Source organism: Notothenia rossii (assembly GCF_949606895.1).
Source record: "Notothenia rossii genome assembly, contig: scaffold_358, whole genome shotgun sequence".
Classification (NCBI taxonomy): domain Eukaryota; kingdom Metazoa; phylum Chordata; class Actinopteri; order Perciformes; family Nototheniidae; genus Notothenia; species Notothenia rossii.
Window position 1 is genome coordinate 11210 of NW_027640076.1, and position 7529 is coordinate 18738.

A 7529-nucleotide genomic window follows, 5' to 3' on the forward strand; every position below is an offset into this window, starting at 1 on the left:
TCTTGTGAGCTGTATCCAGGTGTGGGGGGGTTGGGGGGCGGGCGTGAGTCAGGCCCGGGGGGGGCGGTACAACAGAACACCCATGAGGGGCCGGCAATGTGCTGCAGTCAGCTCCACGGGTGCCTCCTTTCAGGGTGTGTTTCTTTGTGTGTTTCTGTGTGTGTGCTGAGAGTTTGTGTGTCTGTCGGCTGCTGGGAACTAATGAAGAAGGTGCTCAACACTGACATGTTAACTTAAACACACAAACATTCCCAGACAAACAGGTACCCTAAGATCTCATATGGATAATAGAGGAGGGAGAATCAGGAAGCGTTGACATCCATTTGCATCCAGCCACACACACACACACACACACACACACACACACACACACACACACACACACACACACACACACACACACACACACACACACACACACACACACACACACACACACACACACACACACACACACACACACACACACACACACACACACACACACACACACACACACACACACACAAACAAGCATAGTTCGTAGTACTGCACATTTAAAAGGGCCCTATTATGCTTTTTGTGGTTTTCCCTCTCCTGTAGTGTGTCATATAGGTTATTGTGCATGTAAATGGTCTCCAAAGACTAACATCTCAAAGTTCCCTCAACGCCTCAATTGTAGTCCTTTGTTTACTTCTGGAACATAAGGACATCACAATGTAACACTCGCGCTTCTATTGGCTAGCTTTCCAAAACATTGTACGTGATAGGCTAAGGGCCGGGACATCTCTAAGCGGTTGACCAATCCCAAAAGAGCCGGCCAGCTAACCAATCAGAGAAGGCTGAGGTCTGGTTTTAAACAGAGGGTGAAAAGAGGTGCTGTAGCACAACATGAGAGGACTCCTTTAATCCAAATTTAAGCAGTATGGATTGGTGCCATATTCACAGAGGAAGCCCATTATTTGCTAAAAGCTAAACATTCATTAAAATTCAATTTTGAACGAAGTATTGTGGAGCTGCAGAGATATCCTGCCTTTCTTATTGTGTTCTACAGACTTAAAAATAAACATGTAATTGTTTGGTCAGAAGCTCTTAAATTTATTTTTTAACAAAATCCTTTTTAACATAAATCATTAACATATTTTTTCAATCCCTCCAGTATTATAAAACATATTGCAAATGCAAAAGCAGTCAAAATAATCGCAATTTAACAGATTACTTTGGCCTACTAATTCTCTCCGATACGGCCCAGATATCGGCTCTCATTCATCTCTTCGTAGAGGAGTGGAGGCATCTGTCTATTAACAACAAACGTCTGGAGGGCAGAGAAATGAATCGCTTGTCAACATGTTCAACAGATTTGAGCAGATGGACACTTCATCACTCGCCGGCCCTTTTCGCAGAGTGCCTGTGAAGAGCTGACCTACACTGACCCAGATCTCAGGGATTGTCACAAGCCTCCTGACAAGCAAAGACGAAGAGGAAGGACACACGTATGGAGAACTAGAAGGGCACCGGGAGAGCAAAGACCTTCACCGAAGCAGTTTGGAGTGTATACGCTCTGTGATTGGAATCTGCTCCGAAATGTAAAGGGTTGTTCCTTGGCTCATGCCAAACCTTCCTGACAAGTGAGAAATGATGCCAGGAGTTTTTTGTAATCATGCCGACAGAAAAACATGAAAAAACTAACCATAAACATAACCTCCGTGGCAGAATTAAGAAACACACGCTTATATTGTCCCCTACAATACCTTAAACATAAAATATATTGTATTACTGTTTTGATATGTTTCTATCGCCATGAGCAGCAGAAATGACATTCCATTAACCTCTGGTGTATTGGGTTGGAGGAAGAAATCCCAGAGACAAATATCTGAACATTGTACAAATAAGACAGTGGTATGACAATGTTTTTACAATGCTTTCTCAAATCACCTTGTTAAGACAAATAGAAGTACAGTTTGACGAAAGAGAACTGAGAGGGATGTTGCGAGCCTGCTCAATTTAGCACAATCACTCTTGCGAATGGTTTCAGATGCTGCAGGACCATCTGGCAAATATATCGGTTAAAGCATAAAATGGTACATTTATAGAGCACTTTTATCCAAAATGCTCCTCTCAATCGGCTGCCTAAAGACTCTAGTCTTCCTTCTACCATCTCAGCTATGGGCTAAGCACATGTATAAACCACTAAAGGATCAAATCTAAAAAAAGAGATGCCATGAAATGTCTTGGTATCCAGCATGGGACAAGGACGATAAAGATGTCTTCTTCTCCACCTTTAGCATTTCCAAGTCGTACTACTGTTGGAAAAAGAGTCTCATTCCTAATACTATATTATTCAGAATGTAAAGGGTAAAGAAAAAATAATATTACATTATTATATTGTAACTTATTCCCAGCTGCTCAGAGTAATCACAGTAAATCAGTTCTTCGGCCCACTGGAGCTCCCCTTCAGCGACACACCGACTGAGCTTTATGCAAATGAACGAACAATATGAAGGAACAAAGAACATGTGACGTCGTCTGGCGAGTTCTTGCCTCTCTTGGAGCTAATGCTAGCTACTTTGACTAAAAACAGGTGAGTGACACCACACAGGACACACTCATTGTAGATGGCAGAATTACAGGGCTAAGATCAGGGGTGGACTGGCCATCTGGCATACCGGGCATTGTCCCGGTGGGCCGTTGACCCAATGTGGGCCGGTCCGCTATGGTTTTTTCTTTTTTTTCTCTAAATTCCCTCCAATTGGGCCGGCCAATTGGCTACAGAGGGCTAGCAGTGTGTTGCCAGCATCGACACATATTATTGGTCTATTGTTTGTCATTGTCAATCAATCATGGGCTGACAGGCTCAGAGAGGCCTGACAGTGCTGTCAATCACAACACAAACCAAGGTGGGGCGGGACCTCATGGCATGGGCGGGAGTCGCGGGACGGGCTGCTGCTGAGCTGAAAATGGATAAGCAGAAGAAACGCCCGGGTGGCGCTGAAAAACTGTGACTTAAAAAGCTGAACTCTCTGGAGGTGGAGGCTGCTAAATATTCTAAATTGACGGACCTATTTGGTGCCGGGGTCACCGCCCCAGCAGGTGCTGCTGCGCCGGGAGACGAGCGAGTGGAGGCATAAATGGTAAGTAACGTTAGCCTGGGGCTGGCTAGGCTACATTTTTGAGACATGTCCAAAAAAAAAGTAGAAAACGTTTTTACATTGAATGTGATGTGACCTAATTAACTGCATAGTCCTACTTGTGACAACATATTAGCCCAGAGTTGAAGGGCTGTGAATGTTGGTAGTTGTGGTTGATTTTGTTTAAATATGCCGAATTGTGATATTATGGGTTATTATTGTTCAGATGATTTAGCTAGGCTAGCTAAGAGCTGCTAACGTCAGCGGTTTCTTGTTGCCATAGCAACAGTAAACATTCACATGGACCAACGAGCTGTAAGTAGAGATGCAGAATCAAGCTGTATTGTAAATACAGATGAGATACTTTGAATTTTAGCACAAAATACAAGTAAACCTATAGGAAATAATTACATTAATTTGCAATATTTTTACCATTGAATTTATTGTAATCTTTCAATTCATTTATTGTTTACTGAGGTGATAACTATTTCATAATTTGTGTGTAACTTTAATTTCTGTGTAAATGTGTCAGTTCAGGGAGAGAGCCAGACCAATTCAGGCAGCCCAAAGACTGCACCACCACCACCAGTGGTGCAGAAAGTGTTCTGTAGCAGAGACGGCACCAGTAGAAGGTGGCTGACGTACTGTCCAGAGCGTCACATGCTGTATTGTTTCATCTGCATGGCATTTGGTAAGAGAACTGATAGCAGTCTGTTCATCAGTGGAATGTCAGATTGGAGGCATATACACCATGTATGGTGCTACGCACATGTACTAAATCTGGTGCTTGCAAACACAACCCAGATTTTTATTGAGAGTGGGTCCCTGTTTGCGCTCCTCAATGGCATTGCGGTATTCATCAAAGAGTCATATAAAAGGATGAATGTGTGGGAAGAGTCAGGCCGAAACAAGAGACGTAGACGCCTTGCTCCTATTGGCGAGACACGCTGGTGGGCCAAGCATGAGGCCCTGAAGAAGGTGTTTGGCTCCTTTGGAAAACTGGAAGATGGTCTGTACGTTGATGTGCTGTTGACATTATCAGCTATACAAAAACAGGCAACAGTGAAACCATGTATCCTTGTCATGGCCAGAGGATATGCAGAGTCATTGCTCAAGTATGAGACGATCTTGACTGCTCAAATCTTCCTCCGCATATTTAAACATACCTCTCCATTGTCTAAATACCTTCAGACGGTAGGATTGGACATCCTCTCTGCTCACAGAATGGTGGCATCGACACAGGATACGCTGAAAAGCTTGGGAAGAGATTTTGAATCTGTAAAAAGAGCAGCAGACACATTTGTCAACTGGACAAACACAGAAATCCAAGAGAGAGATGACACAGAAATTGAAGTGGAGGCCACACTGCCACAAAAGAGGAGGAGGTTGAAGAAAGTCTTGCCTGGAGAGATGGCTCAGGATGAGACCCTGGATGATGCAGAAAAATCCTATGAGGTGAATGTGCATAACCGGATCATGGACACAGCAATTGAAGCCATTCATAGGCGCTTTTTAACACACGGCAATCTATATGCTGACTTGGCATGTCTGGATCCCAGAAACTTCCCTCAGCTCTGCAGCAGTGCTCTTCCCCAGTCTGCCCTTCAAGACTTAAGCAAGTGCTTGCAAGGATTTGACAGCAGGGCAACCAAGGAAAATATGTAGGCCGAGTTGAAAAGCTTTGCACTCCAGTGGAACAGGCTGAAGGCATCCCCATTGGCAGAGTACAAAGCAAGAACAGTAGAAGATGGATCAGGTGGTGAGGAGGACAACGCAGAAGAGGTTGAGATAACTCCCATAAGCTGTTGCTCCTGCAAAGAATGCCCTCTGTGCTGCTACCAGATACTTCGCCATTTCAACATGCTAACAGATGCATACCCTGCCCTAGGCCTTGCTTATAAATACCTGCTTACATTATCCCTCACACAGGTGGCTTGTGAGTGCACATTTTCAATTTTGAAGTTTATTAAAAACAGACTCAGAAGCACCCTCTCATCTGATAAATTGGAGGCATTTATGTTGATGTCCACAGAGAAAGACATCCTCATGTCCTTGGACTCTGACTCTGTGATAGACAGACTTGCAGAGAAGAGTGAGCTGCTTAAAAAGCTGCTCCACTGATAAGGGGAGAAATATTTAATATTATTGTTATTATCACACATTATGGATGTAGTAATTCATTATTTGTCATTTTAATTATGCTTTTCAGAAGTTGTATTGTGCTTATGTGTTGATCCTTAATGGTGTGATCATGTACACTAAATTAGTGTACATGAGTCGTTCTCCCTCTGTTCTATATGTGGACTTGTTCTCTCATTTGGGACCACTGTTAGAATTTGGTAAGTTTATCATGTATTTTTTAATGTTGTATAAATTCATACTTCATCATTTTAAAAAAGTTTTGAAAGAAACGCACATCCCAAAAGTTTTCAACTTTAGGTGCAGGACAGAGGAAAACATTTTATTTATTTTTCAGACTTAATAATGTATCCAATTCCCTCTCAGGTTGACCACTTGACATGTGAGAGCTTGAGGAGTTGTTCCCCCTCCGTTCATGTTCGAGGACTTGCTCTCTCTCTGCGTCCACTCTCTACCTTCACTGCACCAAAGTTTGGCTGTTGAGTCTCCTCTAGTATGGTGAGTTTATCATTTTTTATGTTTTATGAAATCATACTTAATTTGTGATGATTAGAGACTTAATAATGTATCCAATTCCCTCTCAGGTTGACCACTTGACATGTGAGAGCTTGAGGAGTTGTTCCCCCTCCGTCCATTTTCAAGGATTTGCTCCCTTACTTCCTCCACTTCACCACTTTTTGGCTACTGAGAAGTCTATGATTTGTTGAGTATGTCATGTGTCTTATAATGTTATATGAATTCATACTTGATTTGTGATGATGAGAGACTTAATAATGTTTCCATGTCTCTTTTAGGTTGACCACCCGAGAGCCTAAGAAGTTGTTTTCCCTCTGTCCCCTTTTGAGGACCTGCTTCGTCTCCTCCATCATTCACTGGGCCACTTTTGGGTTCCTGAGCTTATTTCATGTGGTGAGAGGAATGCAATATGTGTATGTTTAAAGGTTTGTGTGAAGAAACATACTATATGTGTTATAAAATGACAATTGGTAATTCATAAATGTCTCTTTATATTCTCTGCTACCATTATCTCCTGTCAAACAGGTTTTCCTGACCTGCTAGAAGTTCTTCTATGATGCTTGAGTCATCCATCATATCTGAGAGCTTCGTCTTGACTTTGTGAGTTTATTATGCAACTTGTTTTGTCTCAGATTGAAACAAAAGGTTTGATTATGACTATTTCCTGGCTGAAGATTTTCATATTGATGGTTTTAATTTCAAACATCTGCATATCTTTTAAGTTCAATTAACAGTTATGCAGGTAGGCCTTAGGGCTCTTTTGAGACTTAAGTCATCCTTCATGACAGATACATTTGTTCACTAAGTGTCACTACGTCACAATATGGCTACATGGCTACTTATATTTGTCAGTACACAGATACTGAGTACAAGTTATGTTTGCAGTTTCTTGCAGGTCACAAATTTGGTGAGGAGTGGAGCTGGCTGGCTGCGGACGAGGAAGTATAGAGCAATACATACTTGGGCACATACACGTATATCAGAATGCATATCTATTCAGACCTGTAACCCATGTCTTACACTTTTCACACAGCTATATATATATATATATATTTTTTTTCAATCCTCTATTTATGGTTTCATAATGAGTGAGTGAATTTCAGCTCTAATGCTGCTACTGTCCGTAATATGTTTCTATTTAGATTATTTGTCAGGATATTTTTTTGTTATTATTGTCCGAGTCTGGTTTTAACCAATACTGGGCTTACACCAAAAGATTTTCACAGTCACAGACTAAAAACTGAAAGGGTAGCATAAGGGTTCTTCCCGTTAGTCTTGTCCCACTCCTAGTCATTACATAACTTCTGTTGTGATTTGACACTATAATGAATAAAGATTGATTGATATAGCTGTCAATTTTAGTCCTTGAGTTCATAGTTAAGTGCTTCATTTGTTAACTGCTATCAAGGAATATGACTCTCCTTTGTAGTATGCATGAGAGAAGATGCCGCAAGATTAGTGGACTTCTATGTAGTGTCCGCTGATAATCTAGTGGGCTGGTCTGGACAGAAAATGCCAGGGCTGAATTTTTGTCCCAGTCCACCCCTGGCTAAGATAACATAAACGGATGCGTATGGCGCAGTGGGTTGTCCGTAGGTGTTCGGATCAGGGGGTCACAGCAGGTTCAAACCCCACTGCAGTCAGCATGTCGTTGTGTCCCTGGGCAAGACACTTCACCCCAAATTGCTCCTGTGGGGATTGCCCACAGTATTGAGTATGTAAGTCGCCTTGGATAAAAGCGTCTAACAAGTGACATGTAATGTAATA

At 42.1% G+C, this 7529-nt stretch overlaps 1 long non-coding RNA gene across 6 annotated transcripts; it reads left to right on the forward strand.

Moving 5' to 3' along the window:
• Positions 1-2658: 2658 nt before the first annotated feature.
• LOC307027120 lies at positions 2659-7305 on the forward strand. 6 transcript variants are annotated; one of them, XR_013804538.1, is made up of 8 exons: positions 2659-3110; positions 3391-3422; positions 3640-3798; positions 5613-5744; positions 5831-5953; positions 6041-6155; positions 6288-6362; positions 6648-7305. It is a non-coding gene; the product is annotated as an uncharacterized lncRNA (long non-coding RNA). The 6 variants fall into 6 exon arrangements; XR_013804539.1 differs by lacking the exon at positions 3391-3422 and having other exon boundaries at positions 2660-3110; XR_013804540.1 differs by lacking the exons at positions 3391-3422; positions 3640-3798 and having other exon boundaries at positions 2677-3110.
• Positions 7306-7529: the final 224 nt, after the last annotated feature.